The sequence below is a fragment of the Lissotriton helveticus genome, chromosome 1_1 (genome assembly GCF_964261635.1).
Source record: "Lissotriton helveticus chromosome 1_1, aLisHel1.1, whole genome shotgun sequence".
Classification (NCBI taxonomy): domain Eukaryota; kingdom Metazoa; phylum Chordata; class Amphibia; order Caudata; family Salamandridae; genus Lissotriton; species Lissotriton helveticus.
Genome location: NC_136057.1, coordinates 599681807 through 599702808, shown reverse-complemented (window position 1 = coordinate 599702808; position 21002 = coordinate 599681807). Strand labels below are relative to the sequence as shown.

Here is a 21002-nt window from a genome sequence, read left to right as displayed (position 1 = left end):
AATAATGTGGGACTCAATGCCGAACCCTGAGGCACTCCCAATTCCAAAGGGTAAGGTTTAGACTCAAAGGGCAAAGTGGCAACCCTGAATGAACGATCTGCCAGGAAAGACCGAAACCATTCGAGTGCAATGCCAGAGACCCCTGCCTCTCTCAACCGTTGCAACAGTATTGTGTGGGAGACTGTGTCAAACGCGGCACTGAGGTCAAGTAACACCAGTGCCGCAGTTTGACCAGAATCCACCACAGTCCGCAGATATTCCGTCATCGAGAGTAAAGCTGTCTCGGTGCTGTGGCCAGCACGAAAACCATTCTGGGAAGAATCCAAGAGCATGGAATACCACAGTTTGGACTTTGGGGAGTCATTCTCAAGATCGCCCTCGCCACTGGGAGCAGCTGATAGAAACACCAGTCTCAGCGCCAGTCATCAGGAGGCAACCCCGGCTGGAGTTGCGGTGTCCCCAGTGGTCCGGAGTCAGCAATACAACCTGCGGCCCAATCCTGGCCCGAGCCAGAGGCTAAGAGACTTTGCATGGACATCGCCCTGACGGCACGAATGCCTGAAGGAGCAAACTAAATTGAAGGAGGGATGCAGAGAGCCACCCGGGCTCATCTATAAATTGTAGCAATTCCTACACGCATCCCCACACCCCCGGGGCGGGCTCGCTCCGGGGTATAAATAAAGTAAGCGGAAGACCGCTCGGGGTCTTTCCGGCACTGTGCAAACTGGTGTCCGTGTGCCTTTAATCTGCAGCACAGATCACACGTGGGCAGGCCCTGTCCTGGCCCACCACAGGCCCAAACTTTCCTCTTTAATACATATGTCCCCCTTATGGTGGGTCATGGATAGCCCAAAGGGAAGGGTGCAGTGTATTTAAAACAAGCATTGGCATAGCCAATAGGTCTCACCTTTGGGACCTCAGAAGTGTTTAGTTACCCAGCACAATATCCTTGGTACAACAACATCAAGTGTTGCATGGCCAAACGCTTCTAAGGTCCCAACGGCGAGATCTATTGGCTATGCCAATGCTTGTTTTTTTGTGCCAGCTATAGGTTTTAAGATCTTCTTAGAGCTTCTTGTTGCTCAAATGGGTGTAATTTCTTATATTTATATGTTTCCCTCGTCTTCATTTCTTGATTTTGACAGCGAGAAAGTGTCACTTATAGTCATTGAAATGCCACTCATAATTACACTGAAATTATGAAAATGTCATACATAAGCAATCTGAAACCCTGAAAGCTATGCACATAATTGACCAAAAAAACTGGAAATGTCTCACTCGGGTTAACTGAAAACTTGGCAGCTATGACAGTGAGACGAAAAGCCCCTCCAGCCACTACAAAACCCAGAATACAGAGACTGTGGTCATTAACCCCGGGCTTGAAAGTCCGGGTACTCTTTTCGTACAACACAGTCGTGGGGTAAGGTTCTCCATTACGTTAAAGCACTGGCACTTCAGCTCCTCTGATATTAACTAGTCACTGGTAGTAGGAATTTGGCACGCATGCGCGAGAGAAGATGCGCATTTTAGATTGCAGACTTGCTGGCCTTTTTGTTTTGCGATTCTTGGTACTTGGGCGTATTAAACATGAGACTTTAAATCCACGGCTAGACGTGGTGCCTGAAAAGGATGCCATGGTTGACACTGGTGGCCATCTTTGATTGGCACTTATATCTTACGAGTCAATTACAATGCAGTATTTCTCGTTTAATAGCTTGTAGAATGTCAAAACAAATGTACATAAATTGTGAGAACGACTATATTAAAAATACAGTAAATCATTTTCGTAATGCTGTTACATGACGTGAGGCTAGTTGGTTCCCTGCTCAATCAGGTGACACTGTCAGTGTTTCCTTCTTCCTCTTGTACGCAGAGAGACGAGCAATTTGGGCGTATCCAGGAGGAAACAATAATTCTAGTCCGTTGTTTAGCTCTCGAGTTGGATGGGCGTTGTACGTTGATAGAGAGTTGCCGCAGGCTTCGGGGAGAAGCAGAATGAACCAATGACCTGTCCAGATTTGCGGCAACGTCATCAGATCGCGCTCGGTAGTATTTATAGAACGTATTTAAAGAGCCCTTGGGAGTTCAGAGGCGGTTGTGATCGGCAGTAAGCGGATCACTTTTGGTCTTGGGGCAAGGAAACGAAGAGTCGCCCGACTGCCTGTTCGGGCTTCCCAGGAGTAGGTCGATTAGGAGAGGAGCCGCTTACCAGTCTTTATCCGGAGACCGGTCAGTTCGACCTTTTAATCCTTCGCTCCCCACAGGTCCATGTTCGCCGCTTTCTGTACTTACAAAAGACAATCGAGCGCTTACTGACCTTCGTTCGTGCTGAGTAATAGCGAAATCCAATGCCATATTAACACCCGCTAGTGGTTTAGTAATTGACCTCTTTCTAAAATTGTACAACGGTCAGGTGCAAGCCAACAGACTAACTCAAAGAGTTAGCGTTAACAGATACAGCCCTTGGTACTGAACACTGTCAAAGGTTGGAATGCGGGCAATGAGCATCGCATCGCATCACCAGTGACCCTTGCAAATAACATTGCTGTGGAACGAATAAATATTTGGTAGGAGTTGGCGGTGGTACCCTGTTGTGACCGTACGTTGCTGAAGTCGCTCTCTATTTTATGTGCCTACACCTAAACTGTCCTCACGGCTCACGCAGTTAAACACGGTAGTTTTTAAGCGACAAGAAATGGAATATGCGCACGTAATTTATTCAGTTCTTTTGTTTCATGGAACTTGTATACCCTGTATTTAAAGAAGTTTCGCAAATTGCTTCTGCTTGATTCCTTATCGTCTGCTGAGAGAGGTGGGCTACCCATCCAATTAATAGAGAACATCGGTACAAGGGTCAGTGCTGGTTCCGATTCGTCATATAAATAGTGCAACAAACATAATGTTGGAGCATGATTGTCACCGAAATAAGTGTATTTCTTTCACGCGGGAACGCTTCACCTTATTAAATCAGATTATCTTTGCATTGAGAAGTACTTATTGAATGTTCGGGTTTTTAAACATACACCGAGAAACATTCCTGCTTTGATGACAATGCTACTAATTAACTAAAACTCAACTCAGTTGTCACGTGTACCCTATATGGGACTGGGGGTGAGTGTCTGAACATTTTCGGCGCTCCGTTCATCATCTCCTTGTGTTTGTTTACCCTATATGTGGCACATATTTTAAATCTGCCAATAAACAAACACAAGTTTCTTAGTACAGTAGATGTCCTGGACTCACATATTTGAAGATGCTCTCATATGTCATGATAAATGAAAAGTATGCTCTGTATTAAACCACTAGATTGGGGTTTCTGACACCAAAAGTTGCTTAACCACTTGGATGCTAGACATGTTGCGCCGCTTCAATGTAATTTCCATTGAAATCAATGGAAACTCCATGACGAGTTACCCTTGTCATTAGCACTGAAGGGGTTAATACTTAGTCCATGGAGGATGAGATTAGAGCGTGGGTGAGAGAAAAACTTTTGCATATTTTTAGCAGCTTTACATAGCCCAAAGCTTGCCCAAGAACATAGGAGCGCTTCACAACAGACAGACATTACACTTTTCTTTATTTTTTTTCTCAACACAGGGACACGTGCTGGCATTCAAAGGATGCTCCGCAGATGCCATGATTCTAACCTGGTTTCTGTTACATTGTTGGCAGCTGTAGCCAGTAGGTCACATCACCACCTGTGAAAACTTGGCCTGTTTTGGGCTTGATATTCCATGAGGCCTTTTAGCTTATCTCATGAATCAAGAGAGAAGTTGAAGTTCTACTAAACTTCCATTAAATGAACATGCTTTTTAGCTTGGCCAGGCATTCTGGCTCTTACACCGCTATCTAGTGTGTGAAGCATTGGCTGTGCTCATCAATACAGGCAGCAACCATGATGGTGGCAATGCTAGGTTGTTGTAATGCTTGTGTATGGTCGTCTTTTGTGGACGATGGTCAACAAATCCAGAACTGAAATTGAATTCCAGCTTCTAAAAGCCTCACTTGACTGGACACATGGTAGAAATGCACTGTACAAAGTCTTGTAACATAACATGTTCTGGAGCAGTAACCAGGATGAGTATTGTGACTTGTTTCCTTTCTTGTTCGGCTGATGCACATTGTTCATAAACAGACCATCGTATGCTCTGCCATAGACGGTGGAGATGACTGCTTTTGCTAGCATGGTGATCTGTCCTACAACCGGGGCTGGTTATACAATTTGAGCTGTTAACAAACTTGCTGCTGATCTAGGAATTGTTTGTGTACATGGGTCTACAAATTAATGTAGGGCTTCACAATGTGTATATTGATAATTTGGTGATGCTGGTATGAAAACGGTGTGCAATAATCACAGTTAGCACTGTTGTATACTTGACTGCATTTGTGTCCGGTATTCCTATATCAGATTTCATTGCAATTTAACTTCAGGAACTGGATGGGTTGCACATCTGCTCTTTTGGAGTGTTGAGAAAGACAATATAATGCTTTCAGTGTTGATATTTGTACCAAAGGTTGATGTTAAATTCAAAATGTGTACCTAATTTCCATGTAATCTGTTGGGCCCAGTATGGATTAAAGCAATCTGCGAATTAGGGCCTCCTTATGAGTGGACTGATAGCTGTTGATATATTTATTGTACCTGATAAAATGTGAGCTGGAATTTATCGGTATGTCAAATGCCATCTAACTACAAACTTTTGGGTAATCTCATGCAGATCTAGGGGATTGCCGCACCAAAATCAGTATGTTCCGGAAAATGCCGGTCATTTTTTTGCCAATAAAGAGAGCACGTTTTATCTGCTTATCTTTATCACAGAACTCCTAATTACAATATGTCCAGTAATCGCAGTTACTGCACATATTGAAATTTACTGTGCCTCTTGTAACGAGGGCCTTAAAAGATTGAGGGAGAAAATTACTATCCTGTACACATAATGTTAAGTAGCCAGTGTATTTGTCTGCCTGAAAGCTATTAAAACCTGGGGGAGAAGTTGGGGTGTTTGGGCTGGTAAGTAATGTGTCGTGGTAAAAATGAAGTGTCTAAGGTCAACAAAGGAAGTATCTGTTCCTAGAGGTTACATCCATTCAACACAGCCATTTAGGCAGACTATCTTCTGGTTGTTTTTCTTGGTTAAACACACATGAATACTTGAGCGTGAAGTCTTTGTAAAAGTTGGTTGTGTATGAATAGAGAGTAGATTATTATCACAACAATAAGGGGAAAAAGGCGCGGGCATAAACGTAATTATTTCTTCAGGGTTGATTCATAGACCATTTGTAATCTTCACAAAGTAGAAAAAAAGGTTTAATCATATTGGGTATGAACTTTTCACAGCTCGGTGCATTTACAGAAAATGAACTGAGGAAACCAGCCAGTTCCTAGGGCCTGGCTAGTCTACTCATTTATGCCTCATGTCTTTTGACAGTCCAGGCAGCGTTTGGGTAGACCCACTAACGACCTCTCGGTTGGATACACGACACTGGAATTACCAAGTGTCTTACCTGCCGGGACTCGATGGTGTGAGTCACCAACTTATTTTCGGTTGGCCATTACAACTACAGGTACCACATCTGAGGTGCTTTCTGAGTTTATCAAGGTTATTAGACCACCCCACTGTAGATACTGTTTCTAGGTCCTGACGAATTGCCGCTAGATCATATGGCAATCATTTTTTTATTTATTTTATTTTACAAAGTTTTATATAGCGCAAACTTGACCCAAGAGGATATCGGAGTGCTTTACATTTAGGATTGTTACTTTAAAAGTTACATCAGTTACAAGAGCATAGAAAGGTACAGTACACAAAAATAATGTTGCAAGCATTCCTAGGAGGGAGGGAAATGAAGGAGTTAGTAGCAGGTAGACGAGGAGGAACTGTGCCCAATGTTTGGCTGGATAGGTCTCGGTCTGGGGGAAACCAGGGCCCATCTCCTCAATAGCTGTCTAGCAGCTCTACCGGATTTCGGCATGTTGCTCAGGTCTCAGCGAACAGGGGAACCAGTTTATAGTTTATTTGATTTTATAAGTTTATATTGCACTGGCTAGACCCAGAGGTATTCGAGTGCTTTACCAGAGGAACTTTGCGTTACAAGCTACATCAGTTACCGTAATGTAGTACGGTACAGTAAACAAACAACGAGGTTGAAAGAATTCAAATGAAAGGAGGGGAGGAAGGAGCCATAGCAGGGAGACGGGGAAGAACTGTTCCCAATATCCGGCTGGGTAGGTGACGGTCGAGGGGGAAACCAGGGCCAATCTCCTCATTAGTTGTCTAGCAGCTCCCCCGGGCATCGGCCATGTTGCTCAGGTCTCAGAATTCAGGATTAAAATAGCTTAGACCCGAAGGTATCAAAGGGCTTTACATGACATCTTTTTTGTTCCAAAATTACATCAGTTACAGGTTACCTTGGTTGCAGGGAGAACATATAGAGATCTTTGAGGACGAGGTCAGAGGAAATGTAGAGGGGTAAGGGGTGGGGTAACAGGGTAGGGGGAGATACGACAGAAAGACAAAGGGAAACATCTGCCCAAAGTATATCCCTCTTACTCTTCAATTAACAAATAAGCCTCAACCAAGATGATGACCGGTCTTGAGGAGCTGTTGGTTGAAAGGTAGATGGGTGTTAGGGTTATGAGAAACCGCTGGCTAGACCCGAATGTATCAGAGCGCTGTACATGAGCAAAATTACCACCAGTTTACTAGTAAAACATTTAAAAAATATAGATGAATCACATATTCAGTGTCATGATGGGTGATCAGAGTGGGGGAGGATGGTGGGAGAGCATCCCTAGCCTCGCTGGTGTAAGCTCGGAGAGCCATTAAGGCAAGAAACATGTTGACCACATTATAGAGCGCTGTATCCTGACACATCATATCAGGAATGCGCCACATTTACTTTTTAACCAAGCTAGAAGCGATTTTCATTAACTCTTTTTTGTCTGGACCTCTACTTACTGTTTTAACCCTTCACGTTCCACTAACCCTCTCTTCATACAATTACACCTATAGCCCCCTCACACCCAAGGCACCAAATGGCATGGAATAAAAAATCTCCACCAAAGAGCCCCTCGTAGGGAGCCCGTCTGGTATTGCAGCGCCAACCTGACGAGGAGCATGCCCTATGATGAACATTACACCCAGCTGGCTGGGTGTGTGAGGGCCCTAATTCTAAAAGGAGGAATTCTCCTTCCCTCCTGCTATCAAGTGAGGGCGCTTCACCACCTAGTTGACCTATCTCCCCTTGCCCAGTTAGGAACTTCATACCTTTATTGACTTCACTTGGGCATGTATGCTGGACCTCTGTAAAGCCCTTAGTCCCCCCTTCCTTGGTTGATCATGTCTTTTGATGTCGCAAGGTTTTCTTGGTGTGTGTGTAGGTGATACCTCTAGAAGGGTCATGCTGATTATCAAATTCATAATTACAGCATGTGGTCTCTTTGAGAGTGTTCAGGAATAATTGAAGTTCTGATTAAAAGTCTATGTTGCAGGGGCTTGTGGAGAGGGGAAAATAGATTCCAAATAACTTTTTAAATCCACTGAATACTCTGATGAACTCCTGTTAAGATGAATATTACCCCTTTTAAGTGCTGACAGAATCTCATTCTGATTAAGTGGAGATTGAATACTATTTGCTTAAACATCTTAACTGGAGCTTGTGGCTCAGACAAAGGGATGAGTTGGGGATACTTTCTCCAGTGGCTGAAATATCAGATGGGATATGCTGTTAAAAATATTGGTAAAACTGCAGAAACTAAGTGGTGACTCTGAGGTATAAACCTTGGTGTAGAAGCTGGTTGGGTTCTCCCACGCGTACATCTTGTTGAAAGAGGTGTCTTCTCTCTTTTTGAAGAAAACTATTCAAATGGTTGCAAAGTGGTAGAGAGGGAAAGGTCTCTAGTTGAGGTAATTTCCTTATCCCAAGAAGGTAGGAATTGAAGTCAAATCTAAGCATTGAGTTTCTCAATTCATGTTTGAGGAAGAAATGTTGAAAGTGATTGTAAGTGCAAGGTTCTTCAGGCTATGCGGAAGCTTAATTGGATTCTCTTCTTAAACCTCAAGGATATGCATTTCCATTATTGTTAAAAAATGTTAGACCGTATCTAAAGTTTTGTGAATAGTGGGGTGTATTGGTTTGCACTTCTTGGATTTGGCTTGCCCCCATAGTATTAGGTTTGTTTTCAATAGTGGGCAATCTTCTTTATAACCAAGGCATTCATCCTTATCTTTACTAGGACCACTGGATCCTAAAAGTGAGATTTCCATCTTTGCGGACCTAGTATGTAGGGGTATCGGGTTTCATTGAGTTTTCTATCAATTTATATCAGTCTCTGTCCTTGTATAGGATCTGAAGTTCATCAATGAAATTCGGATTACAAAAATAATTAAGCTTGTTCAGTTCTGGAAAGTGAGTGAATGTGCACCTCTCTCATAAAAACTTTAATCAGTGAGCAATATCAGTGATATGTGCATACGGTGTTGTGACATCTTGTATCTTTCTGGTGCCAAAAACTCGACTGATGGTGTTTCCCTTTTGAGTTTGGCTGTTTACCACAAAGTCATGTAACTGCAATTTGGTCGAGCTGTTGCGGGGAATATAATTAGCTTGTATGGATTTCCTTTAAAAAGTACAAGGGAGGGGGCGTGGCTAGCAGCCGAGCAAGATGGCTGCCTAGTAGTGAGGCTCCGGGGGTAGCAAAACTCTTCCCAACTATCCGACGAATAATCCGTAATAGTACGGTGCTTCAAAGGCTGGGACCGACGTCCGGGACCGAGCGGCGGCGACCGGAGGAACTCCGGTCCAAAGCCGGGAAGTGGTGGACCCAGCGAATGACAAGCAGCGGCCTACTCCAAGTGCAGAGACCGGGGCTTCAAGTAGGTGCCAGCCGGGAGACGAAGTCCGAGTGAGACTGGGAACGGCGAGCGGCAGAAGTGGCGGCGGGAGACATCAGTGGAGCAGCGGACGAGAAGCCCCACAAAGATCCGGAAGCAGTCGAAGCTGTGACTGCAGTAGCGTGAAACCGAACACCAGAAAGGAGAGATCACGGGGGAAGCACTAACACAGATAAGCCTAGCACGGCAGCACTGGGACGCCGAGCTACCGGGCTGATTAACTGGCTGAGATTGGGGACAAGTGATATTAATTGGTGGTGACAGGGCGAGGACTGCTTGCCAAAATCCTCCCCCACCCTCCTGCTGAGCCTCACAGTTCGTGGCAAGATACGGAGGGCAACTAGTGGCACAGTGCACAGGCAGGACCATTTAGCACCCCCTGCTCCGGATGCACGCAGAGAACGGGCCGACACCCGCTAGTTGTGAGGGCGGATTCATACACGAGGACGAGATGGCAGCTTATCACGAGGGGGCAATGAAGAGAGGCACAGCGGGGAGGCGTGAGGGACCAATTCCGGTTGCGGGGTGAAGCACTACATAATCTGCGTAATTGAGCACTGCGGGGGCACAGGGACACGAGAAACTCGCAGACTGCGAGAGAGCATTATACTATGGGGGACAGAAGACATGTGATCCCCCCTTACCCCCGCTCTAGAGGAAATAAACCGGTTGACATAACACCACAGAAGGAAAACTAGCACACGGGAGATGTTGGTGAGTGCCAGCTAGGTCCAAGACAAACGTCCGCACTAGGTGACGAGTGGCTAGTACATAATTAGACCAACAGACACCTACACGCCCAGATACGACACAAACTCAGACCAGTGTGCAGTAACTCAGAGGCCTTATACTTGGAAGTGAAAACATCGTTACTTCCACAACACATCTGACCAATACCATGTCGGGCAGAGGCCCTGAACATCAATCTGCGCAGGCGAAGTTGGACAAATTCGCATATGACAAACTCTCCGCCACTAACGGAAGGTCGCACTTCCTCAGGCAAAGGAGCTGACAATGAAGGTACGACAAAGAAGGTCACGCTAGAGGACATTATGAAGGCACGGTCGAGTGTCCAAACCACGGTAGGCACGATCTCTACAGACATCTCCCTATTGCGGGCAGACTTCCACAAAATGGCGGACAGGGTCAAGGAAGTAGAAATAGTCACCAAATCTCTAGTAGCGGACACATCAGACTTCCAAACCACCGTATCCCGCCTAGAGTCGGAGAACAAACTAATATCGGAAAAGCTTGATGACCAGGAAGGACGCTCAAGACGAAATAATATACGCATTCTTGGTGTTCCGGAGAATGAAGGTGCACAAGCCATGGACCTATATGTGGAAGAATTAGTGAACCAGACTGCTACCCAAGGGACTCTCCAGCTTCTTTTCGGTAGAGAGAGCCCATAGGGTGCCCAGTGGCCGTCCCAAACCGGGGGCGCCCCCGCGACCAGTAATCGCTCGCCTATTCAACTTCAGAGGCGGAGACGTAATCCTACAAACAGCGAGAGTCTCCCCGCCAATTAAAGTTCAAAACTCCACGATCACCTTCTTCCTGGACTACACAGCAGCAGTGTCCGGACGTAGGCACAGTTTTCTTTTCTCATTATGGGGGGAGATTTCAACTCTACAGTAAACACCACTATATACAGATTTCCTACGCGCCCGCAATCATCAAACTCCTCCCGATTCAGCGGCTTCCCAGAGGCTATGGGGTTAGTAGATGTGTGGAGACACACGCACCTTACTACACGACAATGCACGTTCCACTCCACTGTACATAACAGTTTGTCCTGTATAGACTACTTTCTAATGTTAGACAATGGACTGCGTAACGTTGAGTAAGTGGAGATAAAGCCCAGAGGTATCTCCGATCACTCCATGATAATACTTACCCTCTCTTACCGGGAAAAGTCCCGCCATCGGATATACCCTATTTACCCCAACTACCTCAAAATTCCCGGCATTAAGAAAGACCTCGTAAAAGCAACAAAGCATTATTTTGAGGAAAATATGGCATCAGTGGAATCGCCGATAATTGTATGGGAGGCATACAAGACTGTCCTTAGGGGTCAAGCAATTGCCTCTATCACCGGGCATAAACGGGCACAGCAGACAGAACTGACTGAAATGGAATTGGCTCTACAAAAGGCAGAAGCAGCACACGCGGCGGACCTGTCACCAGACACGACACACACACACACACTAAGCCTCCGTCAACAGCAGTATAGGGACTATTTACAAAGACGGACGGTTGAGAACATCACAGCGAGCAGGCACAACATTTATGACATAGGAGACAAAGCTAGTAAAATGCTGGCCTGGTTAGATAGACGAGGGGACGGTGTCAAGGGCATACAACCGCTTCGGACGCGGGCAGGACCACTCCAGACCCATCCGGAGGAAATAGTACATACGCTGGGGGACTATTTCCGGGAAGTCTACACTCCGGTCTCAGAATTGACAGAGACCGAGGCAGAGGAGTCTCTTAGACATATTGTGATGCCCACCATTGAGTCGGAGGCGGCCATGGAATTAGAGACAGACCTTACGCTGGATGAGATACAAATAGCAATCCACTCGATAGTCAGAGAAAGCGGTAGGACCTAACGGCATCCCCATAGAATGGTATAAACAAATGGCTGAGACAGTCAGTGCACCTTTATTAGCAATGTACAACAAGAGTCTAGAAAAGGCAGAACTTCCACTAGACCAACGTATAGCGACGATAGTCGCAATCCCTAAACCAGGCAAACCCTCGACCGAATGCACTTCGTACCGCCCAATATCGCTGCTCAATGCAGAAGCTAAAATTCTAGCTAAACTATTGGCGACTAGACTGATGGCCCACCTCCCGCAATTAATACACCCAGATCAATCGGGATTCATGCCAAACAGAAATACAGCCCGTAGTCTCCGACGCCTGCATGGGGCACTAGCACTGGCTCCCACTTTGTCAGAACCAGCGGTGATACTTTCTCTGGATGCGACAATGGCATTTGATATGGTGTCATGGCAATACCTCTTTGCGGTACTAAAGTTTATGGGATTTGGTCCCAAGTTCAGAACATGGATTAGACTCCTGTGCACTAACCCGTTGGCCTGCGTAACGGCCAATGGCCACATATCGGACGAAATATCACTAGCAAGAGGGACACGCCAGGGTTGCCCCTTGTCTTCAATATTGTTTGCACTGGTGTTGGAACCTCTAGCGATAGTAATTAGAAAGACCTCGCTGCTGGGAGGAATCTGCTGGAAGGAGGGATGAGAAGACCGTCTCTCGCTTTATGCTGATGATATGTTAGTTGATCTTACAGACCCTGAACGCAGCATACCAGCACTTCTTCACATATGTGACACCCTCGGGAAGGCATCGGGTTACAAGATCAACTGGTCCAAATCAGTTATCTACATTCTACGGGGGCCGGAACTGGTACTCCCAGCCGATTGCCCACTAACACTAGCAAAGGACACCTTTAGATATCTAGGAATCCATGTCACTAAAGACCCGGCGGACTTAATAAACAAAAATTTGATGCCCCCCTTGGAGAGTTTAAAACGTGATGTAACACATTGGGCGTCCCTACCTCTAACACTTCTGGGTAGAGCAGCCTTATACAAAATGATGGCCTTGCCTAGGTTTCTTTACATCCTTGATAACGCACCCTATCTGGTTCCACCCCGCTATTTTACACAGGTAGCAGCACAGGTTTCGATTCTTCTTTGGGGACACCGCCCGGCGCGTATAGCGCAGGTGAAATTCTACAAAAGTTGGTACGAGAGTGGGATTGCGCTTCCGAATCAACAATTGTATTATTGGACGATACAACTTAAAGTTATTAATCTGTGGGTTCACGCGCCCCATGAAGACCCAGCATATAGGGCAGACAGAGCGCAAACGGGATCAAATAACATGCTAGCAGTGCTCTACAACAGAAGGCTACTTTCGACACTGAGGGGGGCAACAAAACACACAACCAATGTTATGGTACAAAGCGCAGGCAAAACTGGGGTGGAAAGGGATAATAACTAAACTTACCCACTCTGGGATACTAAGGAGCTGGGGGCTCTTACGGCACAGTAAGGGCTTTACGCAATGGTATAATATAGGCATCTCCAGGGTGGAAGACTTATGGGACAAAGGAACAGTGATACCTTTCACCCAGCTCCAGCAGCAATATGCCCTGGGCCCGAATGAAATATACAGATACGGCACGCATTGATGACTGTCATTCCACCAGACACTGAGGTCCCGGAGGCTGCCCCGCTGGAAGATCGTTTACTCACTGACCACATGCAGAAAAGGGCCACTTCACTCACCTATAGGAAGCTGCTAAATAACCTAGCAGACCCCACAGTTACATTGCGAGAGAAATGGGTGGCAGAAGTGGGAGACCTGGACGATTCAGAATGGCTAGAAGCTCTGGCATCACCTAAAGAGGTGGTAATCTCTGCCAAACTTCGACTAGTGCAGCTTAAAATCCTGCATCGCATATACTACACTAGAACCACTTTATATAAATTACAGAGGACGCAACACCCATACTGCCTTCGGGGAAGAAGGCACCTTTTTTCACACAATATGGGACTGCCTAGAGATAATTGCCTATTGGCGTTCGGTCCTACGCACAATATCACAAACTATGAAGGTGTCCCTTACACCTGAGCCACGACAATGTCTACTAAATGTGTGGGAACCTAATGACCTCACACGACATGGACAAACTTGGGTTACGTTAGGGCTCATGATAGCTAAAAGGGATATTGAACAGAAATGGGGGGCTACAGAGAAACCATCATTAGCGACATGGTGCAGAAACATGGATCTCGCTATGATCACTGAGTGCACAGTGTATGGTACTAGAGGAAGCCCACGCAAATGGAATAAAATATGGGCGGCTTGGAACACTTACCGAGGGGACATCTGTGATACACTGCCAGAGTCTGCGATAGCTCGGACGAGGAATGATAGGATGGGAGGAGAGAGTAATGGGGATAAGGGTACCAGAGGAACTGATCACTGAAGTGAAATGTAACATTACATGTAAAAGTAATTATTATATTGAGATGTGTAACTTCACCAAACAAGAAACTAATTTACAAACTCTGTATTGCCACTTGGATATTTGATGTTAATGATAATAAAAATTATTTATACAAAAAAAAGTGCAAGGGAAACCGTTAAAGTTCTAACCTGTCCCACTATACCAGTTAAGCATAAGCATGGCAAAATAAGTAGAAATGTACCCTTTATGTCAGCAGTCCCATCTAGTCTATTTTTAAAAGGGAACTACAGAATATGGATAATATTTCAGTTTTCTGTGCAATATGGATTTCATAATTAGTGACCGCCCACAAACTTCTATGCAGAGCTTCAGTTGTCAGGGCTACTAGAATTATGTGGCATGGAGGACAACATTTTGCAGCAAAAACGCTAATTATGGAGTACATTGTCTAGCACTAATTTCATCTATTTGAGCTCATTTTTTTTTGGGGGGGGGAGTGGAAAAGCTGAAAAATAAAGCAAATTGTATAGTAAATCTATGGTTGTGTAGTAAAAGCTGCAGCCACAGGCTTGTGTAAATCCACCGGTGCTCACCATTGACCACTGTTCTACCAACAAATTATTAATGAAAGGTAAACAAAACCTAATTGTAGTTCTAATCCATTCCCATTGTTTAATGCTCTTTGAAGGAAACAGCCTTTTCAAGTTAACTGGCACAAAATAAAGCTTTAATCTAAAAAATATATAGTGATCAACATGGCCTTATATTGCCATCTCTAGGTTCTGTGGCCATTTCCAAACCATTGTGCTTTCGAACTTGTGGTTTACAATGCAACATGGCTACAGCGGGCTCTAATGCGGCTCCTGCCCAAGGACAGTCGCAACCTGAGCCAGGCCAGTGGTGGTCAAAGTAGTTGCAGTCCTGATGAAACTGGAAATGAAAAATACACTTGTCTAGTGCTATAAACTTGAAGGTATCAAGGCGCTATTTCTAGGAATTCCCAAACCCCCTCGGCAGACAGCCGACATAAGAGACTAGGGAGAGAAAACAATGACCTGATAAAAAAAAAAAAAAAAGACGGGAGAAGATGAGCCTGTAATCTGTCAGGACCCAGAAACTCTAACTAAAATTAGAAGAGCCAGGTTTTTAGGTGTTTTCGAAAGGAGGAATAGGAGTCCGTTTCTGTGGGTTTTGTTTGCCAGGGCATTCCATAATGTGGATTCTGCAACGGAGGAGCGTGTGCCCCATCTTGCCTTTCTGAAATTTTGGCACAGTAACTTTCCTGCTTGAAGCTGGTCTTTAGTGTCTGGTTGGCCTATATAAATGAAAGGATGACCTAATGGCCAGTGAGCCTTTGCCATGAAGACCTGGGTGAACTGTACTATGTGCCTTAAAGATCACTTGCTTCTTGCCTGGGAACCAGTGAAGTTTCAAAGGCCTTCTTTCACTGAAAGATATTTTGAGGATGAGGTGCACAGTCGCATTTTGTACCATCTGAAGTTTGTTCAGGGAGTAGCTGTTTATGTTGAAACGAGATTGCAAGGTGATTACCCCGATAGCCACTAATTTACAAAGTTCCTCCAGAATAAAAGAAAAGATCTTCCAGAGGGATCGAATAATGAAAAACAGGTGCATGTGGTTCGATTTACTTGCAGATCGAAGTTGAGAGATGTATCAAGCAGAACCCATAAGTTCTTTACTGACTCTGCTGAAGTAGGGAGGGGCCCACATGATTCCAGCCACCAAAGCTCTGACAAGATAGTACGTGGCCCCAAAGACCATGACTTCGGTCTTCTCAGCATTAAGCTTAAGGAAATTATCCTTCATCCAGCTACTCACACCACACCAGTCATGCAGAGTTTGAAATTCTCAGCCATCTCAGGTAGGTTATTGTATTGTAATTGTATTGTAATTGCATTTGTATATCGCTTACTACCCCTGACGAGGCATCAAAGCGCTTTTTCGGCGAGTAGCACGCTACTCTGGGACCCATAGAGGATTAGTTTTGAATTAGTGAAACATGCAAGTACATTTTATGTGGCGGAAAGGTTAGTCAGTTATTTGGAATGATAGCAGGATAGAGGAGGAAAAAGGTTTGTATTCATATAGCGCAAGTAGCACGCTACTCTGGAACACATCAGGATTAGTGCTGATGTTAGTCAGTTATTTGGATTGAGAAGGGTTAGGGAGGGGTAGAGGAAAAAGGTTTGCATTTATATAGCACTTGTAACCCTGAGGGGGTGTTGACTCTTTATTGGCCTCTGGAACCCAATAAAGGATTAGTGGTGAATTAGTATAGTTGAATATGGAATTTGAGAAGTGAACATGTTAGTCTGTTAATCTTGATTGAAAAGTATAGTGGAGGGATAAAAAGGTGAAGGATTGTTTATTTTTTATTTTTAGGTCATTAGCAGTAGGACGAGGCTTTTGGATGAGTAAAAAGGAGTTTTGGAGGGGAGGAGTCAGAGGGAAGTGTTTAGAAAGGTTTGTTTTATGGGATCAGTATAGTAAAAAGAGGTGTCAGATGATGCAAGGAGGGGGTAGAGTAGGAGAGAGTCTAGAAAAGGGTTATTATGGCGATCATAGTAGTGGTATGAGGTTTGGGATAAACAAGCGAGTGGATGTGCTGGGATATATTGATAGATGTGACATAGGGTAGTGCATTGGAAAGAGTACTAGACAGAAGTTTGAGATGAGTCAGAAGGTTGGGCTAGAAGATATATTGAGCGAAGTATAGGCTGAGAAATGGGGTAATGCATTAGAAATGCTAAATTAGAAGAAAGTGATAAATATTTAGATCCAAAAGTACATTGAAAGTATATAGATGCATAAAGGAAGTAAGTATATGTAGATTAAAGATATTGATAGGAGGCACAGGATGAGAAATAGGGTAGTGCATTGGATATGCTTTTTCAGGAGAAAAGTAACAGACACACTGATCCAGGTATACGGAAGGTACATAGATGAACAATGGAAGTATGTACATGTAGACCTAACATGATTTTTATTTTTTATGTTTTTTCTCTCAACACATAATTATTTTACATGTTTATACAAAGTAATACACAAGATAGGTATATATCTATAGTGAAAACAAATGCTTCTATACAGAGGGATATGCTTTAAATTTCTGTTTGCGTATGGTGCTTATGTGGGGAAGAGCCAAATCTTGAGTAGTTTTCTGAAGATAAGGTGGTTGTTGGTGGACCTTATGTTGGGGGGTAAAGAGTTCCATAGTTTGGCTGCTTGACCAGAGAAGGATGTGCCACCCATGGTGTTTTTTCTTGTATGGTGGAATTTTGAGGCGAGATGCTCCTTTAGAGCAGAGGTTCCTTTGCTGAATGTGTTTTGTGACTATTCCTGATGAAGACTGGTCCCATTCCATGTATTGCTTTGTGGGTGATACAAAGCAGCTTGAACGTGGACTTCTGGCAACCGGTAACTAATGCAGGGCTTTCAAGGCAGGGGAGATGTGGTCTCGCGGTTTGATATGCAAGAGTAGTCTGGCAGCCGAGTTCTGAATCCATTGTAGTCTTCATGGTTGTTAAAGGCGATCCGTGGTGCAGGCTATTCATTGCAGTGTTTTTATAGCGACAAAGCTTGATCTTGCTAGTTTATCCACTTGGGCATTCGACAGCTTGGAGTCCATGGTCATTCTGAGGATTCTGACTTCCTTCAATACTTTAGGCAGTGATCCCAGTTCATTAGGCCATGTGGCAAGTGGGTTGTACTATTTCCAATCGCCACACGTGAGTATTTCAGTTTTTGAAACATTCAATTTGAGATGGCTCCAAGTCATCCACTGAGCCACGGCTCTGAAACAGCTGAAAATTGGTGATTTTCCAATGTCTTTGGGGCATTCCAGTTGAAGGAGTATTTGCGTGTCATCTGCATAGTTATAGCACGTGAGGTGAAATTTATCTATCAGTACAGGTAATGACTTCATGTAGATGTTGAAAACCATGGGCGAGATGATAGAACCTTGAGGGGCCCCTGCTTTTGTGGAGTACGGTTTGGACAAGAAATGTGGGGTATGGATGATGTTAGTTCTGGTTCGAAGCTAGGACGCGATCCAGTCTAGAGCAGTTCCCTCTATACCGACTTCATAGAGTCTTTGTTTCAGAGTGTCATGGTCAACCGTGTCCAAGGCAGCTGAGAGGTCTGAGAGGTCCAAGAGGAGTAGCGCAGCAACCCCGTTGCAGTCAACTGTATTCTTCAGGTCATCCCAGATGACAAGGAGGGCAGATTCAGTGCCTCTTCCCGGAAGGAATCCTGTTTGGAAGTCTGAAAGTATGTCATTCTCTTCAAAGAATTGTGACATCTGGACGAACACTGCTCTTTCTATCAGTTTGCCCAGGAAAGGTCAATTTGTAATGGGTCTGTAGTTGTCGGGGTTCAGCTGGTGTTTTCTTCAGTAAAGGGCGTATGTATGACGGAGTTCTTCTGGAAATATTCCAGTAGTTAAGGAATCGTTGATGATTCTTCTTACTGGAATGGCAGCAGAGGTTGTTAAAAGAATTGTCTTGAAAGTTTGTGGCGGACAGGGGTCAGAAGGGCTGCCGGCAGGCCTGCTTGCTTTGACCAGGTCCATACATTCATTGTGTGAGATGTGTTGGAAGAAACAGAGAGGCTTGATTAGAGCATTCTTGGATTGTTTTGTACAAGGGTTAGTGCTGGTGCTTTGTTTCTGTTTTAAGTAAGAGTCCAACGTGTCTGCTTTGTCTGTGTAATGATTTGCCAGTTTGTGAAATCTTGAGTAACAGGATGAGCTCCTTCTAGGCAATTTCGTAGATGTGATGCTTGTTTTTAGAGCAGGATCGCGCATTTATTAGTAGACAGTTTAGTGAGTGGCCTTACTTTTTTTTTGAAGAAGTGATCAGAATTGTGTGGGTTTGTAGCAGGTGCGTTTTTAGTGCTAGTATTAGCAATTGTGTAGCTGTTCTGTATCGTGTTCCTCATCCAGCATGCTAAGAAGGCATTTTGATGGGTCTGTGTATGTGTGTGTGTGTGTGTGTGTGTGTTTGAGATGGTGTTTGAGAGTGAGTTGGAGTGCTGTGTTGCTTTTGTGGTGTAATATTGTTGTGAAGTAGACATGAGGAAGCAAAGTTGTGAGGAGTGGCATGTTGCTTATATTTTTTGCGTGTGTTTAAGGCGGAAGGTGTATGAGTCAGGGGAGGTGGTGCAGCATGTAGATCATGTAGTAATGTTCTAAATAGTCTAATGGATGAGAGGTGGTTAGAAGAGTTGCTGTATTGCTGTATCTGTGTTAGATGTGGTGGAAGAGGGAAAGCTTGCCATTGGAGTTTGTTCCTTTGTGTGGTTTGAAAGGTGGGTATATGTTTGTATTTTGTGATGGTAAGTATTATGAGGTGTTGCGCTTTGAACATCTTGTTGTGCGTGATATGTTTTGCTTTTGAGGAGTAGTGAAAAAGGGGTGCTGATGTATATGTTTCATGCAATGGATTTGGTTGCATAGTATTGTTTGAGAGAGGAGGTTGTGGTGTAGAGGGGGCGGTGATGTGTTTATAAGTAGAGTGTTGTGTGTAGGAGGGAATGCAGTAGAGGGGAGAGTGTATCTTTGACTGTTTTTTTGCGAGAGTTACAAAGTGTGGTGGTGTGCAGTGTGTGTTGTGCGTTAGTGTTATTATGGTAGCAGGGAGAGGAGGGTGTTTGTTGGACAACTGATGGAAGGATGATTATATGTTTGTTAGTGATAAAAGGTGGTCTGTTTGCTGTAATTACAGCAGGGAGAGTGTGTCTGAATTGGATGTAGTTATGTATGGTGTTTGGCTTTGTGTTAGTGATGATTATATTGGTTAGTAGTATAGGATAGAGTTGTGTACTGTTTGTAGGTGATAGTGGATAAGTGTGGTAGTTGGGATAGTAGGGTGTGTAGATGTGGTTTGGTTCGGTTTGTAGTGCATGCTGTTACATTAATCTGTGCATAGTGTTGTGCGTGGTGTACATTTGGTGCGAGTGTGTTGCTCCGTTTGTGGATGATGTGGGCTGGATATTGCTAAATGGGGTAAATGTACATCATTTCTGGCTCTGGCCAGTCTCGAACAGACTCAAACAGGCAACTGCCCTTGTCCTCCCCGCCCTTAGCTGAGATGCCGTAACCCTGGCCTTTTATAGCCCTAGTAATCAGGTGACCCCTTCAGCCAATGAGAACCCTAGCCCTAACGCTATCCAGTCACAACACTAGCACTAAAATCTAGAACAAATAGGATACCAGGACCGTACAGCCAATCTTGGCCCTAGTCCAAGCACTCTATCAGTTCAAAAACCCTGTTCTCTACGTCCAATAATGGCCCTAGCCCTACTAGTAGTCCCAACCGAAGTCCAAGCAACCAATGGCACAGTTTGCCCTATTCCCTACTTCCAATAGAAAGCCTAACTCTACTTAGTCCCACAATTAGTCCAGCAACCAATCACACCAGAAGCCCTAATCGCTACTTCCAATTAAAGGTCTAACCCTAGCCCTAGTCCCACCCTACTCCCAATAACCTAGGAAGCCCTACTCCCTACTTCCAATAGAAATCCTAACCCTAGTCCCAACCCTACAATGATTGAATCACAGACCCAGAAACCAATAAGAACCCTCAAATACCCAACCAATGAGGATATTAACCCTAATCCAATAGAAACACCGGATACAACCACCAATCAGTATACACATGTACCAACCACTAGCAGACCATATAAGGTCCTAGCGACCTCAGACAAGGTTTGCTGGCCAGGGAGTTGGAAGCTGCTTCTCCTGTTCAAATTCAAAATAAGCTTTATTCGATATTTAGCAAAGAAATATCATATAAGCGTACATTTTTATACAGTAATTTAAAAAACGAAATAATGGAAAAAGAACAAAAAAAAACGTAAAATTCCATTTCGAGATTCATCGATGGCCTAGACAACGGTTTACAAACGCACTGTTAGGAAAATAATAAAAAATCAGCGTTTAAAAACAAGATTTAAAAACAAGAATAATTATCAACGTTATCATTCTTGGGATTTCCTGAATTTGATCAATAATTTTAAGAACTGTTCCATGATAGAAATCACCTCCCGGTCTTCAAGTTCTTGCAGACGCTCGAAGGCGA

General features: G+C 44.4%; 1 protein-coding gene across 2 annotated transcripts in view; it reads left to right on the top strand.

The window, feature by feature from the left end:
• Positions 1-2075: 2075 nt before the first annotated feature.
• KRAS (KRAS proto-oncogene, GTPase) overlaps positions 2076-21002 on the top strand; it is a 94247-nt gene continuing 75320 nt past the window's right edge. For both annotated transcript variants that reach the window (XM_078674111.1, XM_078674110.1), the window contains exon 1: positions 2076-2229. The gene's annotated coding sequence lies outside the window, so the exon portion shown is untranslated. The remainder of the gene's footprint in view (positions 2230-21002) is intronic.